Here is a 17787-nt window from a genome sequence, read left to right as displayed (position 1 = left end):
GAATTTCTCCCAGTCTTCCTCCATCTTCTCTTCTCCCAGATCACGGATTCTGCCGGTCATCTCGGCCAGTTGCATATAGTCCATCAGCTGCATCTGCCACTCTTCCAGTGTGGGTAGATCTTGAGTTTTCCAGTTTTTTGCAATGAGAATCCTTGCTGCCGTTGTTGCATACATAAAAAATGTTCGATCCTTCTTTAACACCTTCTGGCCGACAATACCCAGAAGGAAGGCCTCTGGTTTCTTTGTGAAGGTATACTTAAATACCTTTTTCAGCTCATTATATATCATTTCCCAGAAGGCCTTCACCTTAGGGCATGTCCACCAGAGGTGAAAGAATGTTCCTTCATTTTCTTTGCATTTCCAACATTTATTATCAGACGAATGGTATATTTTGGCAAGTTTAACTGGGGTCATGTACCATCTATATATCATTTTCATTACATTTTCCTTCAGAGCATTACATGCGGTGAAGTTCAGCCCAGTGGTCCACAACCTTTCCCAGTCCTCAAACATAATGTTATGCCCAATGTCCTGTGCCCATTTTATCATAGCCGATTTAACCATTTCGTCTTGTGTATTCCATTTTAGCAGCAAGTTATACATTCTAGATAGTACCTTGGTCTTTGGTTCTAACAATTCCGTTTCTAACTTCGATTTCTCCACCTGGAACCCTAACTTTTTGTCATTTTTAAAAACTTCTTTAATCTGAGCATAATGTAACCAGTCTCGCACCTTATCCTTCATTTTCTCCAAACTCTGCAATTTCCAATTGTCTCCATCTTTTTCTAAAATTTCCCAATATTTTGGCCATTTGGCCTCCATATTGGGTCTTTTTCGGGCCTTAGCCTCCAGAGGTGAAAGCCACCTTGGAGTTTTATTTTCCAATAAGTCTTTATATTTTGTCCAGACATTAAACACTGCTTTCCTGACAATATGGTTCTTAAAGGCCTTATTGATCTTAACTTTGTCATACCATAAGTATGCATGCCAACCAAAAGCATTGTTAAAACCTTCCAGGTCCAGTACGTCAGTGTCTTCGAGAAGTAGCCAATCTTTTAGCCAGGATTGAATCCCACTGTAAAATAGCAACTGCCTAGATGTGTCCTTAGTCTCAAATTTAAAATATAGATTTTTTAAATACGCTTTGTGTACTGTAAATTGCTTACATTGCTTATGGCATTTCTGTAAACACACTATTTGCTTATTTTGATTAACAAAATTCATTGCTGATGTACTTTACAAGAATAAATTATTCATCTGTTTTAAACTTACCAAGAGAACTTATTATTTTTATTATTAACCTAGGTCAGACCCATTGAAATTAATGAATGTGACTATGTTAAATAAATTAATTTCATTAGGTCAACTCTGTGTAAAAGTTGAATCTCACCAGGTGAAATTCTTTTCCAATTCTGAGCATCGTCATGCAGTTTGACGGTAATGACAGTCCATATAACCAGTGAATAATATTTTAAAGTGGGAAATTATTTTCAGTTATGTCAGTTACACACTATCCTGTGCAAACGTACCTGGGAGTAAGACCCATTGAAAGCAATGAGACTTTCTTCTGAGTAAGCATGTATCGGATTGTGCTGTCTGTGCCCTTTTCTATCCCTATCAAGATTAAGAGTTTCTCGAATGAATGACCTATTATTTCTTTTGAGTTATTTTTTCCTATTGATTCCCACGGCATACCTCCTGTTGGTCCTCTGTTTACAAAATTTGTGGAGGACAAATACCCCAGATTTCTTACTTCTGAGTCATCCTGTCTTGGCTGGAACAGGCCAGAGCTTTCAGAAACCTCAGCAGGGAAATTCTCATTGTTTCTACTGAATAAGTGTTAGCAGTTGGCAAAAGATTATAGTTAAGACGCTATTTTATGGGCTATGACACCATCAAGGGAGAAGTCTGCCATCACCAGCAATAGTTCTATGTTAGAAACGAAAACTTTATATGTATCTTCAAACAGCTATGGCTGGTAGCCACAGACCCTCCAAGTGTCCCTATTTTCCAGGGACATCCCTGAATTAAAGAAGCCGTCCCAGTTTCTGATTTGATCCCGGAATGTCCCACTTTTCCCTAGGACGTCCCTATTTTCATTGGGTAAATGTTGGAGGGTATGGAGTTTTCTGATCCCCGAGCCATCCGAAGGCAATCCTGTATGAGGAAGTTTTGTTTTAATGTTTAAAGTTTTGTTATGTTTTTATATATGTTGGAAGCTGCTCAGAGTGGCTGGGGCAACCCAGTTAGATGTGTAGGATATAAATAGTAGAATTATGGAATGGGACATCCCTGTTTTCAAGAGATACATGTTGGAGGGTATGTAGGCCTGCCCTAGTGCAAAAGAGTAATTTACAGCAATGGGCACAGGGGTTGCTTTTTAAGGACAGCCCTGCTACATCAGACAAAAATCCCACCTAGGCCACTGTTCTGTTCTCACAGTGCCAACCAGATGCCTATGGGAAACCCACAAGCAGGCCATGTACAGTGGTACATCAGGTTACAGACACTTCAGGTTACAGACTCCACTAACCCAGAAATAGTACCTCAGGTTAAGAACTTTGCTTCAGGATGAGAACAGAAATCGTGCGGCGGTGGGGCAGTGGCAGCGGGAGGCCCCATTAGCTAAAGTGGTACCTTAGGTTAAGAACGGACCTCCAGAATGAATTAAGTTCTTAACCCGTGGTACCACTGTAGCACTCTCCTGCATGTGATCCTCAGCAACAGGCATTCAGAGGCGTACCACTTCTGATAAAGATTCACACTATACATTTAAAGCAGGCTTCCTCAATCGGCCCTCCAGGTGTTTTTGAGACTACAATTCCCATCATCCCTGACCACTGGTCCTGCTAGCTAGGGATCATGGGAGTTGTAGCCCAAAAATGTTAAGTTGTGGGTGAGCATATCAGACGACACAGTGATTCTTCAAACAGCTCTTGTTTATTCACAGGCCAGAACAGAACTGAACTGAAGGGTTTAGTCAGCCTGCTTATACAGAGCTCCAGTACAACGTAACTGTAACAATTTTCTAAAAATATCCAATCAGTGAACGTCACTTTCAATCACTTATTTGCATAACTATCTACAGTATCCCCCTGCTGGCCCAGGCTGAGAACTTCAGTACATAACAAAAAACGTCTGGAGGGCTGAGTTTGAGGAAGCCTGATTTAAAGCATATTCAGCACATATTCAAAGCATAGGACTCCCCCCCCAAAAAAAAACCCTGAGATCTGTAATCCCTCCCCCCTGCAGAGCTACCATTTCCAGCATCCTTAACAAACTACAGTGCCCAGGATTCTTGGGGGGAAGTCATGGGTTTTTAATGTGTGTCTGCTTTTAATATCCAGAGCTATAGAGCTGTGCTCGCCACCATCTGTCTGATGTGCAGCTAATTCAGAATGAAAAGAAGCAGGGGTCCCTTTTTGTATCTCTTTCAGCTTAGTGACATGTTGCTCAAACTTTTTAAACTTAGCCCCTGTTCTGAAGTTACCTTACTCTATCCTGCCTCCACCCTGCACCAATAATCTGTTCTGCAAGTACAATTTCTTCTTGGGGAGAAGAAAAGGCTAAGGAGCAAACCCTACACCAATCCAGAGCGGGGTCCCTAAGACGGTTGGATGGTGCTTTGTACGCCTCCTTCCGGCAACTCCTGCAGCCAAGCTGGTGCCAAACATATTGCTCTGCTTTCCTTTGGTCCACACCAGCGAGGCATCTGGGCAGCCCAGGACCTCCATACACAATGCCCAGGCTTGTGCCCCAGGAAGTCACTTTGGTGCTGCTAGTGCAACAGTTTGATTTCACCCCCGGAGGCCCGCTCCATTATCTTTCAATGCCAAAAACATGTAAAATGTAAAGATTTTCTCTAAATCTTATGATGATAATGTAGTTCTCTAAATAATAATACAAATACGATATATACTTCTTTAATCTCACTTATCATCACATGAGTTGAAGTAGATTTGGAGCACCACAAAATGGGAGGCAGACAGATCTGATCCAAACAGCACCACCCACCGGGATGTTCTCCTGCATAAGCTCTGTTGAAATGAATGGGAGCTGTTCAAGACCATAACCATGCTGGGCATGATTCCAAGATAAATCACACTTGCTGAAATATGGTTATAATTCATGGTATGACTCCAAAGGCAATAGTGGCCATGTTTTTCAAAAGTATAGAAGACCAATATTGCCTGTGTAATTCAGGCTAACTGGCAACACGGTTTAATATGATGACTTTTTTCATCAGTGCTTTAATTACAGTTTGTTTTAATTGCAATTTCACAATGGCTAGCCCTTGAATGACACCTGTAATAATAATAACATCTTCCAATTGAGATGTAGTCATCTCTAATATACAGCTGAAGAAATGGCAAGCCATAGAAAAATTGGTGTCCATTGCTAAGAGAGCATATGTAAAAGGTAAAGGACTCCTGAATGGTTAAGTCCAGTCGAATTCCACTGAGGGAGCTGGGGTTTCGTCGCGTGGATTAGAACTGCCAACCTTATGATTGGCAAGCCCAAGAGGCTTGGTGGTTTAGACCAAAGCACCACCTGCGTTCCTAAGAGCCCATATATTACAGTGCAGATCTCCTACTAAGACAGTTGTCGCTATAGCAAGCTAGACCACACCTCTTCCCCAAGGTGTGGTTAGATTAACACATGATTCATTTATGAAATTCCCGGATGCCGCAGGAAATGAATTATATCCTCTGGTTGCTAAACACAGTAAATGTAGAAAAGGAGCCTTTGGAAGAAAATGACTGAGGTCCACCAGATCTAAACAGGTATAAATTACAGATGAGCATTGTGTGACTCCTTGAATTTATAGCATTTCAAGCTCATGATACAAACTCTTTTTAATCTCATATAATCCAGGAAAGCCAAGATCCACTGCATCTCCCAAAGTGTTTCATGCTACCAATTCCCAGTTTGTCTGGTTTGGAAAAGTACTGTCCACTGCCCGTCATATTTCGATGTTCCGTGTCTAGCAGGTTTATTGTGTAAGAGCACCAATTCCAGATTAACAATTGATTGATGGGATGTCATAAGGCCTCCCCAAAAACTTTCTGCAAGCAATATCACAACAAATTCTTAGGCCACTGCCATACGACCTGTTCCTCGAGCTGGTATGTTGGCACAAAAATTACAGAGGCAGCCTAGATGACATTGGCTGTCTACTGAGCATTCATTATAGGTTATATAACACTGAATCAAGCAAAACGTTCCAGCGCTTGGAAGAAGTATAGCAGTGTTTCCCAAACTTTGGTCTCCAGCTGTTTTTGGATTACAGCTCCCATTATCCATGACCACTTTACTTTGTCTTGAGGCACCAGGAGGCAAAGTTACAACATTTGAGGCTTTTTGGTTTCAAGAATAGGTGAGTAAGAGGTGCAAAGCATGGGAGAAAGCAGACAGGGCAGAGTTTTTCTCCCTCTGCCATAACTCATGGTTATCCAATGACGCTCAATGTTGGAAGATTCAGGACGGGCAAAATAATGTATCTTAACAAAGTCGCTGTGGTTCAACTATGGCATTTGTTCCCATAAGAGGCAGTGATGGTCACCAACTTGGATATCAAGTGGGAGAGGTAAGGGGGCGCCGCCCCAGTGAAGGAGCACTACCTGAGTGTGCCACCGATCTGTGAAAAGGGCGTCTCCTGGCTCGGCCAATCGCATCGCAGCGATGGGAAATGGGAGGCTGCTCCGTTTCCACCGCCCCCGCCGCCCGCCGGGTTCCTCCTACGCGCTCGGCGCCCCGCCTCTCCACGTGGGCTTCCATTGAGAAGGCGACAAAGCGTCTCTCTCGCACTGTTTACAAGCAGCCGCGCTGGGAAGGATCCGAAAGCGACCTCAGGGGGCGGGATCGTGGGAGGAGGCGCTGGGGATTGGCGGGCTCTTCGCAAGGCAGGGCTCGGCTGCCCCGCTGCCCCTTCTTCCCAGGGGGCGAGTTCTTCGAAAGGCAACCTCCGGCTTCCTAATTTCCGTCTTCTGTTAGGCGCCTCTTTCTGGCGTGGTGGTGGAGGGAGGCTGGTGAATCTGACTGAGCTGTGAAGGAGCCGCGCTGCACTTGTCAGGATCCGGACCCAACAGTCTTTCCTCCTCACGTTTGCTGCTTGCTGCAAGCAGAACCTGGCTGTAAGTACTACTTGGAGATAAACTGTATTTGGTTGACCAATAAAATATGAAGTACTGCTTGTTATGTCGGATCTGCACATCTAACCTCTCCTCACCACCTCCACACCTGACACAAGTTTCTTTATCCGCCGATGGCGACAGGCTGGAGTTATGCTGTTGAGATGGATCATTAATTTGCTTACGCGATTATCTGCTGTTTTAGCGCCTTCTCTTGCATTTGCTTCGCTTTATGTCCCCAGATGTTTATTGCGCGGTGCTAATTTTCAGAGCAACGTAACGAGCAACAGGTTTAACAGGCGCCGGACTCCATAGGAGTATTCTTGCATTTTCACTTCTTGGATACCCCGCTGCGCAGCCTAGAATCATTATTGCCTTTCCTACAGATGACGCTTTTCTAGCACTCCTTAGCTCTGCACACACGAAAAGATCAGCTGGGTAGGAGAGTCCCTTCGGGCTCCCTTTCCGAAGAGTATTGTTTAATTTCGCGTGCAGACTTTGATCTGATTTCTAGGCTTAATGAATCCGCCTGAGCGTTCTGATCCAATTAATTTAGATGTCGACTGTATCACTAATGTGAATGAATGAATTTCAAACACAGCCTTGGAGTAATTCCTCCCCCTTCTCCCCCCACTCTCTGTTTTTCTCTTTTTGTTTTTTTGTGTGTGGTCGAATATAGGTCACTTTAGACAGTTCTTGCAACAGTTCTTGACTGTTCGTTTTGGTTCAATCTAAATATTTAAACTTTTTAATTATGCCAAACCTCCTCACTTGTTCAGATCAATATAGGAAGTGATTTTTTTTAATGAAAGAAAAAAACTATTTAGAATTTCAGATGTTTCAGGAAATCATAGTTTTCAAGGGAATTGGTTTCAAATCAAAGACGGGTGTTTTTAACAGAGGTCCTCTTTGCAGTTCTGAAACTGTCAGGGCCTGTATTTGCAGACTGCATCACACACATTTTTCCTACATGATATGGGGCAATGGTATGTGAGGAGTGCTTGTTTTGCCACCTGTACACCTTCCTGGAAGCAGCATCTTCCTAACAGGTCCAGGTAGCACAGTAAACAATGGAATGATATTCACACACAAAGGTTTATGTATTTTCTGCCTTGACCCATGTAGGAAAATTCTTGATTGTGATATGAAATAGTTCTGACTCATCTGTTCAACTATTCTTCCATCACTAATATCATCGACAGAGGTTTGGGCAGTCTGAAATAAGGGCCACAATGGAAACATGCAACAAAATGTTGCAACGGGAAGTTCTCTTGTTCTAGATTCCAGCCAGCCATGCCCTCTTCCATCCTACTGTGTTTGTGTTCTCCCACATCAGCCAATCAGCATTGACTGAGCATTGAGTACGTTCAGTGGTGATTGGGCTGTTTTTGGTTCTCACCCCCCACATTCCCACTCTAAAGTTTTTTGTACTTCCTGAAAAAGTTGGGGTTCCTCAGCTGATCCCCCGCAGTTGTGCATGGATGGTCCCCTTTTTGCCTTATACAGATCAGCACTCTGAGAATGAGTTTGCTATTTGTATTTATGACTGTACCCATTATGCCAAATGAGGTGGGAGGGAGACAGAGGTGATGGGATTCTGGACTATACTATTTTAGACTTCAGATGGGGTGTCATTCTCTCGAACGTTGACCCATATTTCCTTTTAAAAGCCCTGAATAGGGCTACGAAAAACTTTTCTGGATTTCTGGCACACTACATGTTGTTGCTGTTTTGCAAAGGAAAACATTCAGAAATGATATCCCCACCTGGTATGGCCCAGTAATCCACTATCTCAACAAGTCATTAGTTTATTTTTTATATATTCTGCTTTTTCACAGTGAACTGTGCCCAAAGTGATTTGCAATTAACATCCAGTTATCAAAATGAAAAATGTGTGTGTGTGTGTGTGTGTGTGTGTGTGTGTAAGAGAGAGAGAGAGAGACCAGTACAGTGGTACCTTGGGTTACATATGCTTCAGGTTACATATGCTTCAGGTTACAGACTCCGCTAACCCAGAAATAGTACCTCGGGTTAAGAACTTTGCTTCAGGATGAGAACAAAAATCGTGCTTCGGCAGCAGCAAGAGGCCCCATTAACTAAAGTGGTGCTTCAGGTTAAGAACAGTTTCAGGTTAAGTATGGACCTCTGGAACAAATTAAGTACTTAACCTGAGGTACCACTGTACAGCATACAAAACAGCAATAAATTCAAATACAGCCAAATCAATGAATATAGAATAAACCAATATTACCAGGATATAATCTGAGTTTAATATATAAATACAGAGCAAAATGAAAGTTATACAGTGCAGAGGGAGTGGGATAGGTCTTCTCACCAGGCTAGATGATTTACAATTGGCTCTCTCAACTACCCTCAGGTAAAGGTGAGTGCTGGGGAGGGCAAAGATGGCGAGTGCTCTTTCCCAGCCTCCTGGCAACTCCAGCACCTGGTGCTAGTCTTGTTGCACTGAGCTCACAAATGCCAAAGTGTAGAAGAGGGCAGGGGTGCACATATAACTGTGCTTCACTTCTAGTGATGCGAAAATTTCTTGGTTCACTTCCTCCCACAGTTTCGGAAACTGGGAAGCAGCTATGCAAAAGAGAGATAATCTTCACCATAATTTTATCTCATTAAAAAAAACAGCAGCAACCAAAGACTTGGAACCTTCCCTTGGGATCTGGCTCCAGATACCTGCAAAGAAGCTGACAGACTGTGTTTAGTCTCATCCTCAGCATAATCTGTCTGGTGATCAGTCTCGGTTTTCTTAGAATGTTTTCAGCGAGACTTTTATCTGTGCTAAAATACATCTCTCTTGAGGCAGATAAGCTGAACTGCACATGCGGCACATTTTTCTTCTGTTCTCATCTGAATGTTGACAGAGATTTGCATCTTGCCTGTGAGACTAGCAGCAAAGTCAAATGGGGGAAAGTGTGACAGTGGAAGAAGGGGATTTTGACTTGGTGAGTAGGGAAACCCCCTTCTGTACCCAACCAGACTGCTCGTCTGCTACTCCTATTTTTCTGGGGTTGGGTGAAAGTTCTTCCCAACACACCTGTTGTGGCCCTGAGAATCATGGAACCATAGAATTGTAGAGCTGGAAGGGGCCATGAGGGTCATCTAGTTCAAACCCCTGCAGTGCAGGAGTCTTTTGCCCAACGTGGGGCTCAAACCCACAACCCTGAGGATAAGAGTCTCCTGCTGTACCAGCTGAGCTATCCCAGGGAATGGTGGATTGTAGCTTGATAGGGAGGTGTCCATTGTCCTGCTGAGCACCAGAATCTTCTAGGCATTCCAAGTTCTACTAGTGCATGCTTCTCAGATTGAAGCCCTTGCCCCACCTGTTCAAAGTGCATCACATATAGTAACTCAATTATCCTTCTAACACCTTGTGAAGTAGGCCGGTATTATTGCCCCCATGTATTCGATGGGTGGGAAAGCTGGTTGAAAATTAAAGCCCCATTCATGTGTTACTTGTGTGTAGGGCAGCCTTGTGTGTTGGGTGCCCAGATGTTGTTGGACTAGATAATTTTATTTATTTGTTTGTTTATACATACGTACATACATACCCTGCCCATCTGGTTGGGTTTCCCCAGCCACTCTGGGCGGCTCCCAACAGTATATAAAAAACATGATAAAGCATCGGGCATTAAAAAGTTCCCTAAAAAGGACTGCCTTCAGATGCCGTATAAAAGTCAGATAGCTGTTTATTTCCTTGATATCTGATTGGAGGGCGTTCCACACGGCGGGTGCCACTACCAAGAAGGCCCTCTACCTGGTTCCTGGAACCTAGAACTCCCATAATCCCTAGCTACCAGGACCATTGGTCAGGGATGATGCGGGCCTAACAGCTACTTATGTGGACCCAAGTTTGAGAAAGGGTGGTGTAGGGCAACTGTGTCTTGACCAAAAAGTGAGACTGCGCATTTAGCCCTGCTCCCAACATCACACCTGCTTCTCTGTAATAAAATCCCCAAGCCACAAATTCCTGCTGACACATACAGTAGGGGCTCTACACAATTGGGTCACCTGATTGTGCAGGTATCCTGAATGTGTGATGCTCTTACATACGAAGCTTACGTGTGGTGTGTTTCATACAGACGACAGCTCACGGTGTGTGACTGTTCCAGGAAGTGGATGTGAAGTTGCAGGTGGGGCTGCTTCCCAGTCAACCCACAATTGCCTCACATGGAAATAAAGGCATGGAAAGGGCTGAGGAGACAAAGGGACTTCTGTAAAGCGCAGGAGACAATTATGACTGAACTAACAAAGCAGCAAAGAGAGGAGAGTAACAGAGAAGAATTTACAGAGTTGCTTGAGGTGTTTTGATAACATCTTCCATTTTGTAGTTGTTACCCTGATAAAATTTTAATTGGAGTGCTGTGGGCAATTCATTATTTTCTCCTCTTGGCACTTGTTTGAGGTTTACCTCGCTCTTCACCTTTTGTAGACATAAGGGTATGTTGTGAGTTCATGGTTGAACTGGGGTTTAAACTAGGGTGCCTCCATCATAGCTTATGATCTTAATCACTGAGCAACTCCAGCTTGGAGCTCAGAAGGTCTGTAGGCCCTGTCGATGTTGACATTTCATTCATATACTTTTATTGTTCTGCAGAATAACATAAGTAAAAGGTGGTCCCCTGGTGTGAAGCACATACATTTCAAATTTAGACATGGGCCAGGAGGATGAGGACACAAGAAAGTGAGGTGGGTGGGGGGCAAAGGTAACAAAAGGATGAATGTATGTAGCCTTTATTATGGTTGGGGATGAAGACTCAATGATTTCTGTGAAAGGCAACACAAAAACATCAAGAGTAGCACTGCTGGATCAGACTGAAGGTCCAACTAGTTTAGCATTCTGTTTCTCCAAAGTGGCCAATCTCATCCCTCTAACTAGTATTGTCCCCCAGAGACTGGCATTTGTCCAGGATAATTCTAGACATTGCCTTCTTTACTAAGTAGCTTTAAGCTTTTTCTTTCTTTTTTTGCATTTGGAAAGCTTGGTCTGGCTGGGGTGTAATAATTTTGTTCCTTGGCATTCATAAAGGGATGCTGAGCAATCTTCTGAAAACATTTTCCAGCCTCTTCAAAAGCCAAGTTTTTTGAGTACAAATGCTGCTGCCACTGTATGTCCAGAGCATCTTACGTAAAATGGATTATAGGTTAGCATCTGTTCATTGGGCCTGTTATTGGTCTTCCTACTAATTTTTATTGGTCAATTGAACCACTTGATTATAATCTGCATTGTTTTTTCTCCCTGCTGTGCTAGCGCTTAAGGGGGGGGGGGCAGAGGAGGAAAAGGGGGTGGAATTCAGCATAGCCAAAAAGCACATTTCCAACACTGTGTGAATCTAGACCAGCTTTCACCAATGTGGTGCTTTCCAGGGGTTTTGGACCACAACTCCCATCAGCCTTGTGCTGGGACTGATGGGAGTTTCAGCCCAAAACCTCTGGAGGGCACCAAGCTGGCGAAGTCCTCTCTATACAGCATCTCCACTTCCTCTCTCCCTCTCTAATATTCAACCTTTCCCACACATTGTTGAGTTTTCCCTTTTCTACCCTTTATGACACAGTCATAAGAGCAAAATCAAAATATTCTGGAAAAGATACACAGTAGTGTCATGCAGGTGAGGGAGGCTATTTGCCATCACATTAAAAAAAAGAGAGAGCTTGCACATGGAATACAAACATGAGGATGAGAGGTTGTAGCCTGACATTCTTCCTGACTTGCTAGCTTTCTAGCTTATGTATCTAGCATTAGGCTCAGGCCAAATACCAGTATTCCTTGTCATTTTTATCCTTGCAATTAGACAGTACAGTAAAACCAGGAACTGAGGTGAGAAATGGCTTAGCTGTGAAGCCTGCCAACATTTGGAAGGTTTAATTTCTTCCCCTCTCCCCTTGCTCAAGCCTATTGTGGAGGCAGGTTATCTGAGCAAACAAGCAGGAAGACCTGCCAGGTCACAGTGCACTTTCTTTTTCCACAGCAAGTTGACATTCATGCCTTTGCTCTTAGCGAAGCAGATGAAATGTGTGGAAGTTCTCTCTCTGTGGCAGCCGCTGCCCCCCAAATCACCATTGTGTTTTGACAGGAGCACCAGGTATTCTTCAGCTTTTCACAGACTTTAGCAAAGAATGCTTGCTTGGGCTGTCTTTGTGGGGAGCTGAGGAAGAACCTTCCTCGCCATCCAAGCTGTTCCCAAATGAGCCACCTGTGCAATGGCCCAGTGGTAGGACTTTTCATGTAGCATAAATGGTACCTTCCACTCCAGATGTTGTGGACCACAGTTTTGATCTTAACTGACCATTGACTGTTGACTGGGGCCAATGGGAGTTCTAATCCACAACTTCCAGAGGATACTACATTGTTTATCTCTTTGTGTAGAATTTATTGGTTTCAGTCCCTGGCATCTGGTAAACACCACTGCCTGGAAACAGCTGGAGACAGACTACTAGTCACTGTGGGCAGTACTGTGGACCAAGGGTCTGAAGCAGGGAAAATTTCTTGCCATTGTGTTTTCCACAAAGATTGCCCAAGATTGTGAAAGTAATATGGTTATTGCTTCCTAGGCCGCTGCTAGAGCAAGTTATAAGTATTGAATCAACTGTACTATCTACCTTTTACCTTTGTTCTGTCTGCTTCTCTTCAGCAGATCTCATGACTTTTGAAATCCACAGCACCAAAACAAAGAGTCTTTGTCATAACAAAGGGATTATTCACAATTATTGCACTTGATTAAATGCTCAAATTTTCAAGAAGTAATCCTTAACCCTTTGCTTTTAACACACCACAGCTACTCAACATTGTTTAGAATTGGAAGCTATCTATTTAGGGCTTCTGCACAATTGGTGCCATCTCCTCTTGTACCATTCTTGTCATCTGATCATTTATTTCTGGACTTCCAATGCCACCGTGGGTCTTTGTTACTTTGGAAAGTGCTTGGCTACAATGCGCTCAAGTGCTTTTAAGTTACATTGCACTCACCTATATTAGCAAAGTGGTCTGCCAAACAGACTTAAACTGGCTGCTTACGGGTAAGATATGATTATACAGAACAGTGAGACAGGAAAGGAGAGGTTCGCATTCCACTTCTTCCATACTATAGGTGATCACTTTCTGTACCAGATAATTCCTTGCTGAAACTGGTCAGTTCTTACAGCTCAGCAATCTCCAGTCTTTTTATGACCGTGAGCAGATTTGGATTATTGAGTAAGTTCTATGGATGCCATCCCTCTCGTCACTTTTCTCTCTCCTCCCTGGAGAAACAGAAAAATAGAATGTGCATGCACACACACTTTGCTTTTCCCAAGTACCGTATTTTTCGCCCCATAGGGCGCACTGCCCCATAGGATGCCCCTAGTTTTTTTTTGGGGGGGGAATAAAGAAAAAAATATTATTTCCCCCCCAGGCGCGGGGCTGGCGCGGGGAAGCCTGAGCTTCCCCCAATCCCAGCCCCAAGAACAGCCTGCTATCCGCAAGCCTAGGGAGGCCAGCAGTAAGTCGCCCCGGTCTCCCCAGGCTTCGGAATGCAGGCAGCTCGCCCCAGGACAGCAGGCAGCTCTGTGCAGCCATCGGGAGGCAGGCGTGACTTCGCACCCCGCTCTGGATGGCTGCGCAGAGCTGCGCTCGCCCCGGGACTGCAGGCAGCTCTGCGTTCGCCCCATAGGACGCACACACATTTCCCCTTCATTTTTGGAGGGGGAAAAGTGCGTCCTATAGGGCGAAAAATACGGTATCTCTGGTTAAAAGAGAGATCCAGTAGAATCGACCTGAGTCTTGAAAAATCCATAGAGCTGGGAGAGGAAGTGGGAAAGAGTGTCATTCTTTCAGCTTCCTCTTTCAGCTCCATGTACTTTTCAAGGAAGAAGATGATAACCACTCCCACCAACTCAAAATCAAAGGCACAGTGTGTGGGGAGGCTCAGAGAATTCATAGGTATCAGGGAAGACCTTAAGGGTGCTATTGAACCCACAGCTACTGTGTTGGCAACCACTGTTACACCAGCAATAGCTTCAGATGAATAAGAAGAGAACACAGTGCAGTGATGGGGCATGCATACTTTGCATCCAAATGGTCCCAGGTTAAATCCTTGGGATCTCCAGGGAAAGATTCCTGTCTGAATCCTGGGAGAGTTGTTGCTAGTCAAAATGGGCAATACTGACCTAGATGAACTAATTTTCTGGCTGGAAGAGAGCTTCTTGTGGTACATGCAACCTTATAAATCATACTGATGTTTATGATCCATATTTATTGGCTAGCAATGACATCCAGGTGCCTCACAGAAACAAACCAGTGAATTTTACTGGGAATCTATTGCCATGTGAGGAATCCAGTTCATTATGCAACAAAGTGAATTGCAGCCAAAAGGTCAGAGCAAGAGGTGAGGCAATCGGTCCATTGTTCCATAGGTAAATATGTATAGTAATGAGAGTTAAACAAGGCAGAATTTTTCTAGAAAGATATGTCCTGGAGGTTTAGCCTTCATCTTCTCTAAAGCTTTTTAATCAATGCTGCCATGGCAAATATTTGCCAAGCAGTACTTAAAAGTAAGGATGTTTGGCTTATTTCACAATAAGGACTGTAATGGAAACAGACCACAATGATAGGAACCTGAAATGAATCTTCTATTGTAGTCCAAGGCAAATGAAACAATTTGTATCTTATTTGTGTTGACAGGAATGCCATACTTACTTATCTTTTGGTGTTGGACCGTTTTAATACATACTGTCGTCATATGTTTTAAGTGTATGTCTGAAGATAGAAATGTCCTTTCAAAAAAGAGCAAAGATGGCTGGGAATCTCAGGATTCCAACAAAAGCCTGTAGGTAAGTGCAGTAGGACCAGCATTTAGCCTTCAAGCTCTTTGTGGATGAATCATATACCAGTAGTAAACTCATCATTTGTCATGGGTTCCATTGGCCTCCCATAGATTGGTCACTGTGAGAAAAGGGATACTGTACTAGATCGGTGTTTTGTCTGGTCCAACAAGGCTCTTCTTGTCCTTTGATGCAAAATACCAGAGCCAGAATGTCCACTGCCTATTTCTATTTCCTGATGGCATCCAAAAAAGTAAAATGGGAAAGCACCTAAAATCTCTCTCTCAAATCCCTGCTTCTTCTGAAATGAAATTTCTAATAACGTCCTGGCTCTAGATATTTTCCTAAAGACAATCCCATGCCCTTTGAGGAGTGGCAGTGGGTTTGAGTCTGTTCAGAACAGATCTGCAAGTGCCAAGCTCTGACCCTGAAACTACCTACCTCTTTGGATTGACTGTGCTGATTCCTAGTTGCCATTCCAGAGACTGCCCAGAACAGACATTCTAATCCATCATATGGGATTCACTGTTGTAATGTAGGCAGGTTTGGGTTAGCAATTGAGGATACCCTTATGTATCTGGAAACCAAGTGGCACCCATCAACATTATCTCTGCTCTCTGACCTGACCTGACCAGCACACTGGTAGGGAAGGTCCAGCAGGCGGTTGGTAGATTAGGTGTGTTCAGGGGTCATCTGCTGGTCATTCACACATTTTCTTTCTGTAAAAAACCACGACTGACATATTTTGATAAAATGGTCTCAACTCCAAATGCTGCTGTTCGAATTCTACAGAACTGGTTGAATGTAATCTAAAGGTGGAAGGGAGGAGCAGAATTGAAATGCAGTGATTGATATTGCTGGTTTATATGTGAAACAGTGTCTGAACGGGTGAAGCAGTCCATGAAACTTCACCAACTAAAGCCCAATCCAGATAAAATGGTGGTCATGGTCAAGTCTGGGGTTTTGTTCTCATGGCAAACAATTTATGCCCCGTATATACCGTATTGGCCTGAACATAAGCCACACTTTTTTTTCCAAATTCCGACCGTGAAAAGTTAAAAGTGCGGCTTAAATTCACGACCTTACAAATATTGGCTTTTACAATATCACTGCCGAGACAGACATACGGTAAAACTGAACAGGTGTGAGTGCCTGCTGGTTTTTTTGTGTGTATTTTTTAAGTTTTAGACATCTTTATTGGTTTTTCAATTAGTTTACAGCCATCCTTTTTATACATGTCAATATTCACAATAAACAATTGGACACAATGAACATTCCAGCATTTGACATGTATGCATAAACTAAAGAGAAAATAAATATTATGTTACTTATCTATTTATTTTGTTGTTACTTTGTTTGCACCTGCTGAATTTTAAGGGAGCAGCTTATATTCGGGTATTGTATTTTTTTATCCCCCCCCCCTTGAATGAAGGTGCAGCTTATATTTGGGTGCTGCTTATATTCAGGCCAATATGGTACAAAGAGAATTATAATCAGCCATTGGTGGCAATTTATGAGTGTTCTGATCATCTTTTGGTATAATACTGACTTCTCATGTTGTTCCATGCTGGAATCTGGACACTTAACAGAGTTGGAGTATGTGGGAAACTATCCACTGGAAACATTATTCTGGGTAGGAATTGACTGTTTTGGAAGCCATGATGGAAATGATATTTCCTATTCCTATCTCAGGTGTGATGCCAATTGTGTGTCATTTGTTTTCACCGGCAGTGCTTTGAGGCATTGAGTTGAAATGAAATGTCCAGTGGAAGACTGAAGGAGGAAGAGTGGAAATAGTTTGCTTTTTATCAATAAAATTTAAACTTACTGACATCAATAAAGTCGTACCAGACTAAGCATTAATTGAAGTTGTTGTGATTGTAGCTTTAATTTTCAGTAAGCAATTGTGGTGTCTTTGAACATATCCAGATATATAGGTAACATTCCTTAAGCACACTTACCTGAGAGTAAGCTCCAGGTTATCTTTAAAAAGTAGGATTATCCAAATCATTATTTAACAATAAATCATACTCCTGAGGCTACAGAGTCAAGAAGAAGCAACAATTGTGTCTTGTAGAGCTGTTGGAATAAAAGACAAAAGGCTCTGCCTTTTTGCTGCCTTTTTATTTTATCAACAAAGTCATAATAAAAAGAAGAAACCAGTAACAAAAAAAAAAGAATAACATCACAAAATCAGTAACAAAAGAAAGCCTGGTTTTAAATATGTGCTACTGTAGCCAAGTTGACTTGCTTAAATAAGTCACTCCATATTCGATAGCAGAGCAGTTTGATTTTAATTTCTAAATGTTTGTACATGTCTGTTACATTGTATTGTTCAAAATACTTAATGAAAATGCTTTTGTAAAAAGGTATCATATATTAGAGTACAACTGAAATCCAAAAAGTTATAAAGCCAAGAATCTAACATTAAATATATTTCCTTAACAATGCCAATGATAAACTAACTCAATAGCTCAGTAACAAATTAAAAAAATTCTGGACTTTCTTTACATTTGGTGCCTCCCTCTGAACATTTTCTTAATTAATTTTTCTACTCCAGTTCTGGTATGCTATGTCAGCATTTCAAAGTGTCATTTTTTCCCCTTTCTTTTTATTAAGTCCCCCCCCCCCCCGGATCTTTTAGCAAGTGATTTTTATACATTAAAATCTTACACCACTCTCTCCCTGCCATGATTATTTTTGCTTGTTTTACATATCTAAAGCATTTGTATACCACCCCTTCATCCTTTTTAGGATTTCAGAGATGTATCGCTACAACAATAAACCCCTAAAAATTATTAGAATAACTGAAATCTCAAGTTAGAATGCCTGGATACAGGAC

General features: G+C 42.6%; 1 protein-coding gene across 1 annotated transcript in view; it reads left to right on the top strand.

Annotated features, from left to right (window-relative positions):
* The first annotated feature begins 5834 nt into the window (after positions 1-5834).
* FRMD1 (FERM domain containing 1) overlaps positions 5835-17787 on the top strand; it is a 54209-nt gene continuing 42256 nt past the window's right edge. Inside the window, exon 1 of the mRNA XM_081855851.1 lies at positions 5835-6134. The gene's annotated coding sequence lies outside the window, so the exon portion shown is untranslated. The remainder of the gene's footprint in view (positions 6135-17787) is intronic.

Source organism: Podarcis erhardii, assembly GCF_964252035.2.
Source record: "Podarcis erhardii genome assembly, chromosome: 3".
In the NCBI taxonomy this organism is placed as follows: domain Eukaryota; kingdom Metazoa; phylum Chordata; class Lepidosauria; order Squamata; family Lacertidae; genus Podarcis; species Podarcis erhardii.
The sequence above is the reverse complement of the archived record's forward strand: the minus strand, read 5'-3'. Positions and strand labels throughout refer to the sequence as shown.